Here is a 17,677-nt window from a genome sequence, read left to right on the forward strand (position 1 = left end):
GCAGGTTATAAATGTAAAAAAAAAAAGCGGATTGAGCAAAAAAAATAAAAATAACTGACATCTTTGAATCAACATGTACAATGCTGATGCAGGGATCTCTTCTGCTGTTCTATTATATTCGTACAGTGGATTTCTATTGTATCCCCCCCCCCCCCAAATCCGAGGCATGCTGACATTAGAACTATTAATGAAACATTAAAGCGGAGCTCCACCCTAAAGTGGAACTCCCGCTGATCGGAACCCTCCCCCCTTCAAAGTCTCAATTGACACCTTTCGGGGGAGGGGGGTGCAGATACCCGTCTAAAGACAGGTATTTGCACGCACTTCCAGCAACACAATCTGCGGGCAGAACGTCAGTTCTCGTCCCCCCCTGTTGTGTTCTGGGAACACTCCGCTCCCAGAACACAGCAGGAGCCAGTCAGCACGGCGCATCGCGACTTACGCATGCACCGTAGGGAACCGTCAGTGAATCCGGAGCGCTTCACTTCCTGGTTCCCTCACCGAGGATGGCGGGGGGGCAGCAGAGTGACAAGCAATCGCTCGTCCTCTGCTGCGGACAGCGCTGGACTCCAGGACAGGTAAGTGTGCTGATATTAAAAGTCAGCAGCTGCAGTATATGTAGCTGCTGGCTTTTAATATTTTTTTTTTTCAGCGGACATCCTCTTTAATTACCATTTCTTTTCAGGGGACAACACACAATAAAAAAGGATAAACAAATTTAATAGAGCAGTAAAAATGCTCCATATAAATGACATGTATGTTACGTTTGTTGTGCTTGAAGTTTCGTATCACACCCAAAAATGGAACATCCGTTGATCCGGTAACCCCCCCCCCCCGTCCCCCCCCCCGTCTTCTGGGAGACACACAGGTTCCAGAAGACAGTAAGAACCATTCAGAACACGCAGCGCGACTCATGTATGCGCAGTAGAAAAAGGGCTGTGAAGCCGCAAAGGCTTCACTTCCTGATTCCCCTATTGAAGATGCCGTCACCTCCACCCAGAGCCAAGGGATGGGTCAGCTCCGGGTGAGGACATCAGGGGTGCCGCGGACAGGCAGGTGTCCTTATTTTAAAAGTCAGCAGCTGCAGCATTTGTAGCCAATGACTTATTTTTTTGCTTTTAGAACTCCGCTTTAATGAGAAACATAAAACCCTCTTAAACTGTACATTTGGAAGTGCAGCCTCATCCTTCAGCCCTGTGTTATCGTGTTTTCATGAAGGAAAATAGTGATCAACGGGTAATGTGGATACATAAACCATAGGGTAGAAGATGCATCGAAGTTGACATAAAGCCCCATCAAAACTGACTCTTGGGAAATCCTTGGCAACTCTAAGCTACTTAAAGTGGTTGTAAAGACAGAAGGTTTTTTAACCTAATGCATTCTATGCATTAATCAATTATGGGCCGGAAGAATTAACCCCCTTAACGACCAGGCCAATTTTGCGATACGGCACTGCCTCGCTTTAACTGGCAATTGCTCGGCCGTGTGATGATGTATCCAAACAAAATTGACGTCCTCTTTTTCCCACAAATAGAGCTTTCTTTTAGTGGTATTTGATCACCTCTGGGGTTTTAATTTTTTTTACGCTATAAACAGACAATTTTGAAAAAAAACAAACATTTATTTTTACTTTTTTCTATAAAATTATATTATATATATATATATATATACATATATATATATATATATATATATATATATATATATATATATATATATATATATATATACACATACATATAAACTACAGACTATGGGATAGTTTTAGGGACTTTTTTTTTTTTTTTTTTATTATTTTTACTGGTAATGGCGGCGATCTGATTTTTAGCGGGACTGCGGCATTGCGGAGGACAAATCTGGCCCAAAATGACACTTTTTGGGGAACAGTGACATTACATTGATCAGTGCTATAAAAATGCACTGATCAATGTAAAAATTACACTGGCAGGGAAGGGGTTAACACTAGGGGGCGATCAAGGGGTTAACTGTGTTACCTAGGTGTGTTCTAACTGTAGGGGGATGCCTGGGACATAACAGAGATCACCGTTTCCGATCACTGGGAACAGTAGATCTCTGCCATGTCATCTGTCATCTTGTTTACAAAGGCAGATCCCATTCTGCCTCTGTACTAGGCGATCGCAGGTGGACATCGAGTCTGCCTCGCCGGCGGCACGCACCCACTCGCAACTGCGCGAGTCGCCATATAGGTACGGTGATTTGTGCAGGAGAGCCAACCTGCCGCAGTACAACTGTGGCGGCTGGTCCTTAAGTGGTTAAGATAAAAAGCCTTCTGTGTGCAGCAGCCCACCTCGGCCCCCTAATACTTACCTGAGCCCGATCTAGATCCAGCAATGTTGCAGGAGTGTCTGGGCTGCCTGGGACTCCCCTCCCCATTGGCTCCCACTGCTGTCAATCAAAGTCAGTCAACCAACAAAAAGAGAAAGGGGGTGGAGCTTGGTCACAGCTCCGTGTCTGAATGGACACACGGAGTTGTAGTTCGCCTTGCGTGCCCCATAGCAAGCTTCTTGCTGTGGGGGCACTCAACAGGAGGGAGGGGCCAGAAGCACTGAAGTGGGACCTGAGAAGAGGTGGATCTGGGCTGATCTGTACAAAACCACTGCACAGAGCAGGTAGGTATCACCTTTTTTTTTTTTTAAAAAAAAAAAAAAAAAAAAAAAGACCTTAGTATCACTAAATAAAAAAATCACTTTATTCCAAATTATTGGGTGGAGAGGGATTATGGTGTGGGGTTGCTTTTCAGGGGTTGGGATTGGCCCCTTAGTTCCAGTGAAGGGAATTTCTGTGGCGTCAGCATACCAAGACATTTTGGACAATTTCACGCTCCCAACTTTGTGGGAACAGTTTGGGGATGGCCCCTTCCTTTTCCAACATGACTGTGCACCAGTGCACAAAGCAGGGTCCATAAAGACATGGACGGAGTTTGGGGTGGAGGAACTTGACTGGCCTGCACAGAGTCCTGACCTCAACCCGATGGAACACCTTTGGGATGAACTAGAGCAGAGGTGTGAGCCAGGGCTTCTCCCCAACAACAGTACCTGACCACCCAAATGTGCTTCTGGAAGAATGGTCAAACATTCCCATAGACACACTCCTAAACCTTGTGGACGACCTTCCCAAAAGAGTTGAAGCTGTTATAGCAGCAAAGGGTGGGCCAACTCAATACGGAACCCTATGGTCTAAGGCCCCATACACACGGTCGGACAAACCCGTTGAGAATGGTCCGACGGACCGCTTTCATCGGTTCACCGCTAAAGTGGCCTGATGTGTGTACACACCATCGTTCCAAAAACCGATCGGGTCAGAACGCGGTGACGTCAAACACACGACGTGCTGAATAAAACGAATTTCAATGCTTCCAAGCATGCGCGGGTTTTGAACCGATGCTTTTCTGTACTAACCATCGGTTTGGACCGATCGGGCAGCGGTCCATCGGTTCGGTTTTGAAGCATGTTTTAAAATTTTGGACCGAAGGAAAACAGACCGATGGGGCTATACACACCGTCGGTTTGGACCGATGAAACCGAACCTCGGTCCATTCTCATCGGTTTTGTCCGACCGTGTGTACGGGGCCTTAGACTGCAATGCCATTACAGTTCATGTGCGTGCAAAGGCAGGCGTCCCAATACTTTTTGACAATATAGTGTATATACATAGTATGTTTGGGCCAGCTTACCCCAAACAAACTATGTCCCTCATGTACATGTGAGGCTGCTGATGTGCGTGCACCAGTGACGTCACCGGCTACTGCTCACTAGACTATCTCCTAAACAGTGCACAGTTAGGACATATTGGCCCAGATTCTCAAAGACTTACGACGGCGTATCTCCAGATACGACGGCGCCCATTCAGACTTACGACGGCGTATCTATGCGCCTGATTCATAGAATCAGTTACGCATAAATTCTGCCAAGATACGAGCGGCGCAAGTCTCCTACGCCGTCGTATCTTGGGTGCATATTTACGCTGGCCGCTAGGTGGCGCTTCCGTTGATTTCCGCGTTGAATATGTAAATGAGCAAGATACGCCGATTCACGAACGTACGTACGCCCGTCGCAATTAGTTACCCCGTTTACGTAAGACATACGCCAGCGTTAAGATAAAGCTGGTCTCTAGGTCGCGCAGCCTATGCAAGGTATGGACGTCGGAAAAAGTGTATCTTTTTACGTCGTTTACATAAGGCGTACGTGAATGGGGCTGTGCGTAGGTTACGTTTGCGTCACAGGCATTGAGCCGGCGTATCTTTGGGCGTAAATACGACGTGATACTGAGCATGTTCGGCCAAGCATCTACATGGGGTCACGCTTAATTTAAATACAACACGCCCACGACCTGCCTACTTTGAAATACGCGTGCTTACGCTGGTCCATTTTTGCTTCTCCGCCGTAACTTAAGACGCAAGTGCTTTGCGAATACAGCACTTGCCTCTCTAAGTTGCGGCGGCGTAGCGTAAATAAGATACGCTACGCCCGCACATAGTTACGCCGCCCTACGTGAATCTAGGCCATTAATTCTACCTACAGGTAAGCTTTATTATAAGCTTACCTGTAGGTAAAAATAAAAAAACTGAGTTTACTACCATTTTAGGGCCCTTTCACACGTACGGACCGTACGTCCGCATTTCCATCTGTCCGTTTGCGGATGAAAACGGGACATACATGGGTCCCTATGTGATTACGGGTGTCAGCGGATGAACATCCGCTGACACCCGTAATTTGTCCGCCTCCGCAAAGATCCGCATTTGCAGACGGAAGAAATCCTATTTTTCTTCCGTCTGCCGGATCGGATGAACACGGACATACGGTGCGTGTTCGTCCGATCCCCCATAGGGGAGAGCGGAGGAAACACAGGGCGGTCCCTGCACAGTGTGCGGGGACCGCCCTGTCAGCTGCCAGCTCAGCGGGGATTTTACGGAGGATCCCCGCTGAGCTTTGTGGACACACGGAGCGGATCATTACTGATCCGCTCCGTGTGAAAGGGCCCTTAAAGTGGTTGTAAACCCTTACAGATCACTTGGCCCTACAGGTAAGCCTAGATTAAGGCTTACTTGTAGGTGCCTGCAATATCTCCCTACACGGCGATATTTGCAGAAAAGACAGCACCGATGTCTCCGGTGCATGTATGTCATAGACAACGGCGCATGCGTACTGATTGTGCCATTAATGAATGGGACCGTGCCGTCCTGACGGCTCCCACGCGAATGCGCGCGATTGACGTCATCGCTGTTCTGGCCAGTCACATCGATACCCGGCAGTCACTCCGGGTATCATGGCGGCGGAGGAGAGGAATGAGGGTCGCTGCGGGGGCTTCGATCTCAGGAAAGTAATTCATAATGAGCTAGTAGGCTATGCATACTAGCTCATTATGCCTTTCTCTTGCAGGGGTTTTTTTTTTTTCAGAGGGTTTACTTCCTCTTTAACGAAAGGGTACTTTTTCACATATATTATTTCAACATAAAAGGTTTGGACACACCATCTCTACAATATAAAATATCATTCCTAATGTGTTTTTCTATAAAAAAGGGCTTACCTTTAGGTAAAAAAAAAAAAACAGAGTTTACTACCACTTTAACTAAAAGGTACTTTATCACATATATTATTTCAACATAAAAGTTTTGGACACAAAGGGCCAGATTCACATATAACTGTGGCGGCGTAATGTATCATCTATACGTTACACCGCCGCAAGTTTTCAGAGCAAGTGCCTGATTAACCAAGCACTTGCGTGTAAACTTACGGCGGTGTAACGTAAAGGCGTGTGCAAATGGGGCGTGTACCATTTAAATTAGGCGCACTCCCGCGCCCGACGTACTGCGCATGCTCCGTTTTGAAATTCCCGCCGTGCTTTGCGCGAAGAGACGTCATTTTTTTTGAACGGTGACGTGCGTAACGTACTTTCGTATTCCCGTACATCTTACGCAAAAAAAAAATTGAAATTCGACGCGGGAACGACGGCCATACTTTAACATGGCTCGTCTAAATTTAAGCCATGTTAAAGCAGCCGTAACTTTGCCATGGGAAAAAACGACTAGCGACAACGTAACGAACGCGAAAACCTTTGTCGATTCGCGTAAAAGCTCATTTGCATACCTGACGCTGGAAAACAACGCAAACTCCACCCAGCGGCGGCCGAAGTATTGCAGCCTAGGATCCGAATGCGTACGAAGCCGTAAGCCTGTCGGATCTTAGCCAAAAGCCGTTGTATCTTGTTTATGAATCACAAATTAAGATACGACGCAACAAATTTGAAAATACGCCAGAGTATCAGTAGATACTCCGGCGTATTTCTTCTGTGAATCTGGCCCACAATCTCTACAATATAAAATATAATTTCTAATGTGTTTTTCTATAGAAAGGGGTTTCTAAAAACTACACTACAATTCTACTGCGTGGTCAGTTTAAAGTCAAATCGGGTTTAAAATAACTATTTTCTATAAGCATTGACCTAAATTCCGTTTTAGGGGACATTTAAATAAGGCACCATCATATTTTTAAAAGTATGCTCTAATACATATAGACACTGAAAAGGCGTCACAACATAAGCACACAATAACACAATGGGAAAACAGGGCACTCTATGAGGTCTCTACCAAGCACACAATGGATCAACCAAACCATGTTACAAGGACACTGCACAGGGTACCAATACTGTACCTCATAGAACTTCTCAAGATGTTCATGAGAAAATTCCTGGCCAAAAGAAGATCTTTATCTGAAGGCATGGTCTTTGTTATAATATTCACCATCACTTGCCTCCTTCTGGACAGCCAAGTAAGAAAAGGGACAAACCATTTGGAGATTCAGAACCAACCAAGTCAAAGAAAGAAGACATTTTACTTTTCCATGTTGACTAAGAAGAGTTTCAAGTATTCCATTGAATTCAATAATGTAAACACTTGGGCCTATTGTCACATAAGACCACTCTGTTCTCAAAGTAACATACGTGTCCTGAATTTTGTATATGCCCGGACACTGTCCTCAAGTTTACAATAGGACTGCTGTATACACGAGTAAAGCAGTACACAGCCATTCAGGTAAATGACAGGCTGCTCGTTACACCAGGGCTGTCTGGGAGGAGGAAATACACCAGTAATGGAGTGCCTCAGCCAGCGATGTACAAGAGCCCTGGATGTACTTGTTCTAACAGGTATTTGTGTGTGTTTACATGCATTCAGAGTACCTAATCTGCCCTAGACACAGTTAAACTAGAACTATAGGCAAAACTTTTTTTCCCCCCCATTTTAGACACATGTGTCCCATTTCGGAGATTTCCCTTCACTTCCTGTCCCATAGCTAAGCAGGAAGAGAGAGGAAATCCTTGCAAATGAAAGTGGATGTAAACCCGATTCATGAAATTTGAGCTGGGCACATGTATCTGCAGTATATTGTAATCTCTTTTCAAAAAGCTTATAGCTCTCTTCTGACCGGTTCCTCTGTTATCAGCCTGAGAACTCCTGACATATTTTTACACAAAAGCAGCCTGAATCTTTTGTAGGAGGAGGTTGCTAAAATAAATTAGCAGAGAGCAGCTCCTATTACAAAACAGCTCTGAGAGTCTCTGCCTATGATGAGAGGGGGTGTGTTCCTTTCCTCCAATCAGCAATGTTATCTATCTTAGCTGTATGCCCAGACATCACACTCTGTGTTAACCAGGAAGAAAAAATCTAACACAATCTCAATTTTCTAAACAGTATATAAATGTGAAGGCAGCAGATATACATATAAAACCTATGTAGGGAGATTTGGTTCATCCCTGTGTATCATCTGAGGCTGTTCACTTTACTGGGTGTATGGAGGGTTTACATCCACTTTAAGGGAATTCCTTGGGGACCCCTAGATGACCAGAACCAGTATCCTTATTTAAAGATGTCCCCTCTATTACTATTCTGGGGACAACCCAAAATTTGGAACATTCTTTTATTTTCATTTTTAATGATAATGGTGAACAGGACACATAGAGAGAGTGAATCTTCTTAACTGCTTGCCGACCAGCCGTCGCAGTTATACGGCGGCAGGTCGGCTCTGCTGGGCGAGAGCACGTAGCTATATGTCACCTCGCCCAGCAGCCAATAAGGGCGCGCGCTCGCCCCCGACTCCCGTGCCCGGCGGGCGCGATTACCGCCGGGCACCCACGATTGCTTGTTACAGAATGGGGACCGGGAGCTGTAAACACACAGCTCCCGCTCCTGTCAGGGAGAGAAATGCTGATCTTTTGTTCATACAATGTATGAACAGCGATCAGTCATTTCCCCATGTCAGTCCACCCCCCTACAGTTAGAACACACCCAGGGAACATACTTAACCCCTTCCCCGCCCCCTAGTGTTAACCTCTTTACTGCCAGTGGCATTTTTATAGTAATCCAATGCATTTTTATAGCACTGATCACTATAAAAATGCCAATGGTCCCAAAAATGTGTCAATAGTGTCCGCCATAATGTCGCAGTACCGGGAAAAAAAAAATCGCTGATTGCCGCCATTACTAGTTAAAAAAAAAATATTAATAAAAATGCCATAAAAATACCCCCTATTTTGTAAACGCTATAACTTTTGCGCAAACCAATCAATAAAGGCTTATTGCGATTTTTCTTTACGAAAAATATGTAGAAGAATACATATCGGCCTAAACTGAGGAAAAAAAATGTTTTTTTATATATTTTTGGGGGATATTTATTATAGCAAAAAGTAAAAGATATTCATTTTTTTCAAAATTGTCGCTCTATTTTTGTTTATAGCGCAAAAACTAAAAACCGCAGAGGTGATCAAATACCACCAAAAGAAAGCTCTATTTGTGGGGGGAAAAAAAGGGCAATTTTGTTTGGGAGCCACGTCGCACGCAATTGTCAGTTAAAGCGACGCAGTGCCGAATCGCAAAAAGTGCTCTGGTCTTTGACCAGCAATATGGTCCGGGGGTCAAGTGGTTAACGGGGGGGCACAGAGAGCCATAAAAACTGACAGGTGTTGTAATTCCTCTCCACTCTATCCAAAAAAAAAAAAAAAAAAGTTTTGCCTTTATTTATACTTTAAGCCCCTTTCACGGGTTGGCATTTTAGTGTGCCTGGGAGGCACAGGGGCAGCATCCAGTTCCGCAGCCTGTCGACGTTTATTGCATCCTGGATAGGGCTGAACACTATGGTACTCCCATTTAGGGCACTATGCATTCAGGGATGAATGTCTGAAACGTAGAGTAAACAAACAATGACAGCATTAACTCCATTACACACATACATTAAAACAGCAATAGTTTCCTTTAAAATATTCTGTCTGTAGGCTAGCAATAGCAGTTCAGCAATTGGAGATCAAGCCACGGTTTGGTGAAAGGAATAAAGTATAACAATTTCAGTAATCTGTTGGTAAACTATAATGATGTTAAGACTGCAGAGCAATAAAAAAATAAAAAAAACACACCAACAAGACAGAAAAACTATAGTCCTAGGGTGCATTTATATGTACTGGAAATGATGGTTTAACTTGTGTGAACCACCCTATTTGTCTGCTTCCCCTAAGCAAGTTTAGTGGTAATGGGAAGCAACCAAGATCATGTTTCAATGACTATGTATTTGTTAGATGAATCCTGCCCTCTTGTGTTTACACATAGGACTAGCAGGAGCATTTTTCCCAAAAAAGTATTATATTTACGTTTATTTCAGCGCGCTACGCAGTATGAGACAAAGTTTTAATGAATCTAGACTAGACTGCAGCAAAATAAAACTAAACTCAAGAAAATACAATGCATGGGTTCAACTATTAAATGATTAAAAGTTCAACAAATATTATATTTTTATAACTCCATGCATTTCAATTGTATTTGGCTTACGACTTTAGAAGTTAAGTTAAGTTTAGAAGGAGTTAGACCTTTTTTGACAAGTTTTTATAGTGGTCTGTGTCCCTGCTAGGGAGAATAAACCTCGCTATCTGTCCTGGTGACCATTGTCATAAGTGAGTGCAGATCGAAAAGTTTAGGGTAGCCAGCAGAGCAAGAGGTGAGGGTAAATCTTCCAATAAAGGACCCCTGTTCCTGTGACAACTCTCTTATGCCGCGTACACACGGGCAAACATGTACGATGAAACCGGTCCGCCGGACCGTTTTCACCGTACATGTCTGCCCGGGGATTTCTGTATGATGGCTGTACTAACCATCGTCCAGAAATCCGCGCGTAAACAATACGCAGGGCGTGTCCGCGCCGTCGCCGCGACGATGACGCGGCCCTGCCAGTTAAATGCTTCCACGCATGCGTCAAAGTCATTCCACGCATGCGAGGGATGGTGGGCGCTCGGACATGTACGGTAGGTCTGTACAGACGACCGTACATGTCCGAGCGGGCAGGATTCCAGCGGGCTGTTTTAAAACAAGTCCAGGAATATTTGCCCGCTGGAAAAAGGCCCGGCGAGCAAATGTTTGCTGGAATCCTGCACGCTCGGGCCTACACACGACCGAACATGTCTGCTGAAACTGGTCCGCGGACCAGTTTCAGCAGACATGTTCGGTCGTCTGTACGGGGCCTTAGAGGAGCTCCAGTCTCCTGTGTGAGAATTAAAAGTCAGCAGCTACAAAAACTGTAGCTGCTGACTTTTAATAAACAGCCACTCACCTGTTCCACGATCCAGCGTCTTCCTCACCTGGGCTAGTTCTTTACTGTATCACCATCTATCTATCTATCATATCTGAACCAGGAGGTTATTAGGTTCACGCCTGGCATTCCCAACATACAACACGGGTCATGGAACATCTCTTGGCTTAGGAAAAATGAACACCAACCCGCACCGTAAAACAGATTTTTTCATGTATGGGGAGTGGGAACTAGTGTATAAGGGTCAACGTATTAGTGGCTAAAGACTGTTAAGTCAAAAAGGTACAGTGGAGTGCAGTGTACAGTAATGGGCTATTTAACATTAGGGAGAGTTTCATTTATTACAATAATAAAAAATAAAAAAATGAAACAACAAATATTAAAACAACAATGAACACCTTTGATAGAATTATCCTTTAAAGTAGAACTTAGAACTATTAGGCACACTTTTTTTTTTTAAAGGGAGTGTTATAGCCCCTATAATGTTTATTTTTGCCCCCTTTGTCCCAATTGGGAGATTTACCTTCACTTCTTGTCCCATATCCAAAACAGGAAGTAAGGAGGAAATCCTTGAAAATTAAGGGGATCTCTTGGGGACCCCTGGTCACCAGAACTAGTGTCCCCATTGGAAGAAGAAATTGGGGGATTTTCTCTTACTTTCAATGATATGGTAAACCGGGTAAATTTCCCAAACGAGGACAAAGACCGCAATAAAAAAAAAAAGATAGGTGTTCTATTTTCTCTCTCCTCTATCCAAAACTAAAAAAAAAAAAAAAAATGCCTTCAGTTATACTTCAATCCCCCCCCCCCCCCACCCCTCTGAGTGTAGCACGCCAGCTCAAATACTTCACTCGTTGATTCAGTGATCCATGTTGTAGGGCCACAATGACCCGCACTCACAGGCCCAGATTCATGTACAGCGGCGTATCTTTGAGCGGGCGTAACGTATGTGATTTACGTTACGCCTCCGCAACTTAGACGGGCAAGTGCAGTATTCTCAAAGCACTTGGTCCGTAAGTTGCGGCGGCGTAGCGTAAATAGGTCGGCGTAAGCCCGCCTAATTCAAATGTGGAAGATGTGGGCGTGTGTTATGTAAATGTTATGTGACCCCACGTAAATGACGCTTTTTACGAACGGCACATACGCCGTCAGGCGACATATCCCAGTGTGCATTGCTCCAAAGTACGCCGCAAGGACGTATTGGTTTCGACGTGAACGTAAATTACGTCCAGCCCCATTCATGGAAGACTTACGCAAACTACTTAAATTTTTCAAAATTCGATGCGGGAACGACGTCCATACTTAACATTGGTATGCCGCATGTACGCCTCATATAGCAGGGGTAACTTTACGCCGGGAAAAGCCTAATGTAAACGGCGTATCTGGAGATACGCCGGCGTAACTCGTTTGAGAATCCGGGCCACAGTCTTTCCACAGTCTTCTGGGCTGATTGACCCTGGGAACCATTCAACCCAGAAGACTGAGGACATCTTGTGGCGATTAAGAGGTACTTGTTCTGCAACTCCAGAAACACCCCCTAGTTCACACTGACGCGGTGCGGGAAATACCGCGATTCCTGTGCGTTTCCTGCATCGCATAGCAATCGCACTGTTCTGCAATCTGCTGCGAGTGTCAATGGAAAGTTAACAATACCCTAAAAGCAGGTCGGATAAACACCTATGCGATCCGTTCCCAGCACGCACAAAAAAAAGAAGAAGCTGCCTGAACCTCTTTAATGTGGATGCAGTGCGATTTGAGCCATCAAAAATGAACAGGCTCAAATCGCACCACACAGAATCGCATGTGATTGCACAGAAATGTGGTGCGATTCCTGAGACATTCACAGTGTAAACCTATGCTAAATGTGAATATTGCAGCCAGATCTGCTTTTTTCTTTTAAACTCTATGGGAGATAAAATTATATATATATATATATATATATATATATATATATATATATATATATATATATATATATATATATATATATATATATATATATATATAATAGCCCAAGGTTGGGTTTGAACTTTGAACTTTTAGGCACTGTTATCTGACAATCTATTCCACTAAATAAAGGCAAATACAGGGCTTTATATACATCTTTCAGAAGTAAAATAACACAGTCATAATTAAATATTCAACTTCTTGCATAAGACCAATTGTGACTGGTTCTCTTAAAGTGCTGCTAATATATCTTGCTTCAAAAGCCTATTCATCTGCAGAAAGTATGTCAGAAATGTTATTGTATCTGCTCAGATCATGCGCGTTACAGGCACTTTATCTTGTGTAAATTCTTTCTAGGACAAAAGTGTTAATCCGGCTTTTCTTGCCCTGTTTACATTAATTATACTGTCGGTAACACATTGGCAGCCAACTGGAAAAAGCGAAGAATTGATAACTGTACAATGTCTAAGGAATGTAAAACGGTGCGTATTCCAGCTGAAAATGCCCAATATTACCAGGGTATTGTATTTTGGCCAAGCAAAACCGTCCCTATTTTGACAGCTTTTTTTTTTTTTTAACATAGAAATGAACCTACATTTTTTTGTAGTACATTGCATTCTTTAACTGAATACATTTCTTAGAAAGCAAAGAAAAATAAAATGACAATTTAACCACTTAAGCCCCGGACCTTTAGGCAGCTAAATGCGCAGGCCAGGTTTTTGCGATTCGGCACTGCGTCGCTTTAACAGACAATTGCGCGGTCGTGCGACGTGGCTCCCAAACAAAATTGGCGTCCTTTTCTCCCCACAAATAGAGCTTTCTTTTGGTGGTATTTGATCACCTTTGCGTTTTTTATTTTTTGCGCTATAAACAAAAATAGAGCGTCAATTTTTGAAAAAAATGCAATATTTTTTACTTTTTGCTATAATAAGACCTAGCTTACACATGCAGCTGGTCGTAGCTAAAAACAGACAGTTGAGCCGCGGTTTTACTTCTCCCCTGAACAAACCATGGAGGGGGGGGGGGGGCTTTACACAGGCAGTGGCAAGAATTATAACCTCCAGTGCATTTGGCCAGGCAGTACAAATTATTCAAGCAAATGGGACCATGCAGAAACCGCTTTGCAGCCACATGCAATGCACGTGGTTGCGGAGTGGTGGTGCGAAAGTTACAGGGTTAAACAGTCAGCAAACAGGTGACATTGCCCGTCAAATGCCAGCAGATCAGTCCACAGAGGGCAGTGCAAACATAACTAAGCCCTTGCAAAGCTGCACTAATTAGAAACATTTTGTTCACACTGAAAGTGAATAAAAATGCTTGTTAGGCCGTGTACACACGATCGGTTAAACCGATGAGAATGGTCTGATGGACCGTTTACATCGGTCCAAACCGAACGTGTGTGGGCGCCATCGGTTATTTAACCATCGGTTAAAAAAAAGCCAACTTGTTTAAAATTTAACCGATGGATTCCTAACCGATGGAAAACGATCGTTAGTAGGCACAACCATCGGTTAAAAATCCACGCATGCTCAGAATCAAGTCAACGCATGCTTGGAAGCATTGATCTTCGTTTTTTTCAGCACAACGTTGTGTTTTACGTCACCGCGTTCTGACGCGATCGGTTATTTAACAGATGGTGTGTGGGCGTGACGGACCATCAGTTAGCTTCATCGGTTAACCGATGAAAGCGGTCCATCGGTCCGTTCTCATCGGATGGGCCGATCGTGTGTACAGGGCTTTAGAATCATATTGGGCTTCATGCACACAGCCACAAGAGGGCCACTACAGATGGCTGCATCCAGAATCAGATGCCCTACACATGACCATGTTTATGCAAATAGCCACGAAATACTATGGGATGCCGTACGCAGCACCTGCGAAGAAATGCGCTCAAGTGTATGGCCCTTTTGCAGCCATGTGCATGAAGCCTGATGCCCCGTACACACAATCGAAATTTCCGATGGCCTAAAATCCGATGGAATTTTTCGTCGGAAATCCCGTTCAAGCTGTCTTGCATACACATTGTCAGACCAAATTCCAACCGTCCAAAACGGGGTGACGTAAAACACTACGACGAGCTGAGAAAAAAAAAAGTTCAATGCTTCTGAGCATGCGTCGAATTGATTCTGAGCATGCGTGGGTTTTTTCTCCGTCGGAGTTGCACACAGACGATAGAAATTTTCGATCGTTTTTTTTCCATCGGGAAAAAATAAAACATGTTCTATTTCTAAACACCGACGGAAAAAAAGTCAGATGGGGCCCACACACGATCAGAATTTCCAATGAAAACAGTCCATCTGACTTTTTTCATCGGAAATTCCGATCGTGTGTACACGGCATTAGGCTGGCTATATGCTAGTAGACTTTTGAATGAGATTTCATATGAAAATTATCTGTACATTCAAGGACCTGACAAATGTCGTTCGAAAGAAGTTCAAAATGTTTAAATTAAATTTTGGAGTGAGTGGTCCCGAGGCTGTTGCGGATGTTTTTACCGGATTTACATTTAGTTTATGTGTAAGTGCAATTTTAATTAATAATAAAAGGCTTTTAAGAGTCGGCTCACACAGGGGTGACTCGTCAGGCGACTCAGCCGCCTGACAAGTCGCGCTCCGCTCTATTCAATGGAACCGTTCTAATAGGAGCGACTCAAGTCGCTCCGACTTAGAAAAAGGCTCCTGTACGACTTTTAGGGAGACTTGCATTGACTTCAATACAGAAGCCATTTTGCAAGTCGCCTCTGAAGTCATCTTGAGATCGCCTTGCCGAGTCGCCCCCAAAGTCGTGCCGCCCCTGTGTGAACCAGCTCTCAAAGTACTGCACTATGAGGCTTTTTCCTTTTCGAATTTAAACATATGGTGAAGTGAGCCGATTCAGGTAAAGGCCAAGACAAGCATCACAGGTGAAGGAACATGGCGGCTGCATCTTATCGATGGGGCAACAGAGCCATTGGAAGGTTTGATGGCGAGAGTGTTGCCTTCCGCTGGTATATAAATCGCTTATGATCTCCGTAATTCCAGATCATTCCTGTCTGGTAAGAGGCCTCAATATCTGAAGTTCCTTCAGCACTGAAGCGCTTTCCTCATTTATTTGAGCCCTGGGCACTGTAAAGGCATCCTGATTATGTGAACTTATTCTTTACTAAAACTGGCACACACACAATATGGTACAGCTGCGCATAGTAACCAGCTTCCAGGTTTTAGCCCTCATTCACACTGAACGTGGATTTTAAACCCGCATTTCGGTGCGAGTTTAGGGGCATTTTAAAAGACATCTGTGCGGCTTCATGCCCAGAGGTCTATTGCAATCGCCCCAAAAGTCGGCAAAAGTAGTGCCGGAACTACTTTTGGAAATCAGTGCGGTGCCACAAATTGGGACGGTGCCGTTGCCAGCTATAGGCTGCGAATTTGACATGTCAAATCGTTCCAATGTGAACGAGGGCTTATTTTCAACACTTAATTGAACAAGCTGAAGTTAGAACCCGATTGTTACTATGCACAACTGCACCAGTTTTAGTAAATTTCCCCTTTAGGTGTGCTGATCACCAATGACCATCATGTTACACCCTAAATACGGATGTAACATGGTCTAAGCCCTTGTTCACATAGGAGGGACTTGTCATGCGATGTGAAATGACAAGTTGCACCCTCTATTGTCAACAATGGCACTGTTCAAACCTGTGCGACACCGACATTGCGATGCCGCATGGATTTGGAAAAGTAGTTCCTGTGTAGTGTCACAGTCTGCTGCCTATCGTAGAATGCTGCGGAAGTCACGTGGCGGCCAACTGCGCATGTGCAATGCGTTCCAAACGCAAGTGCGATGCGTTCCAATAGATTTACGACAGTACACACCAGCGAACCCGGCATTCAGGCCGACGTGGATTTAGAAGAAAGTGGCCAGTCGGCCTCACGTCCTCGCTTCGCTCGGACGGCTCGCTCGGCCTCCTGGCACTTTTTTAACATCCTCCAATCCACGGGGATGTTAAGGAAAGAGCCTGGATGCCGACCGAGGTTTCACTGGTGTGTACTGTCGTGAATCCATTGGAACGCATCGCGCATGCGCAGTTGGCCGCCACGTGACTTCCGCAGCATTCTAAGATAGGCAGCAGAATGTGACAATACACCTGCACTACTTTTTGGGGATTTCAGGTGCTCCTTGCATAGACATCAGTGCATGAAGCCGCACAGACGTCTTTAAAATTGCACCTGAAGGCGCACTGACATGCAGGTTTGAAGTTGTGCGATTTCAGATGAAGCCACATGATTTCAAAGCCACATTCAATGTGAACGATGGCTAAGAGGTGAAGTTATCTTTTGAAAAGGAACTCCATTAATGATTACAAGGATGAGCTCTGGCGTGTTCACAAAGCCCACGTGCAGAGCCCGCCAGGAAGTCGGCACTGCGCTAATCACAGGCAGTGAGACATTTCTAGATCTCTGCAGCAGCACATCGGGAAAATTGTCCCACTGCCCGTGATTAGCACAGAGCAGTGCCGACTTCCTGGCGGGCTCTGTACGTGAGCTTTGCGAACACGCCGGAGCTCATCCTTAATTACAAGTCTACCCTTGCAGTGGGTTTAGTCTAGGACTCAGTAATGGAGAACCTTGGCACTCCAGATTAGGGCCGAAACAACTAATCGAATAATCGACAACTAATCGATTATGAAATTAATCGATTAAAATTTTCATAATCGATTAATCGGCCAGTAACATAATGGGGTTAAAAAAAAACTAAAATTAGCCTTTTATAGTACAAAAAAGCAAAATCACTGTCCCACAGTACAAAATGAACCCCTTACAGTAGTGATTATTTGCTCTTTTTGTTATTATTTTTTTTTTTTTTAACCCCATTATGTTACTAAACATCTCAGGCCTGGGTCACACCTCTGTTTTTTGGTGCTTTTTGCATAAAGACACTACAGTTCATTTACATGTTTTCCTATGGGACACGTTCACATCCATGATTTTTTTTCAGCTGCTGCGTATTTGGGAAGGGCAAGGACTTTTTAATGCAAAATGGTGCCATTTTTTTATTTTTTTTGGTTCAATATACTTCAATGGAGAAGCTGCAGAAAAGCATGTAATGTGTTTTTGCGGCAATTTGTGTTTTGTAATCTGCCCAACAACAAATTGGGGCAAAAA

At 44.2% G+C, this 17,677-nt stretch overlaps 1 protein-coding gene across 3 annotated transcripts in view; it reads right to left on the reverse strand.

Moving 5' to 3' along the window:
- SHROOM2 (shroom family member 2) overlaps positions 1–17,677 on the reverse strand; it is a 311,760-nt gene that overhangs the window by 148,852 nt on the left and 145,231 nt on the right. The gene's annotated exons all lie outside the window — the stretch shown is intronic.

Source organism: Rana temporaria, chromosome 2, assembly GCF_905171775.1.
Source record: "Rana temporaria chromosome 2, aRanTem1.1, whole genome shotgun sequence".
Lineage (NCBI taxonomy): Eukaryota > Metazoa > Chordata > Amphibia > Anura > Ranidae > Rana > Rana temporaria.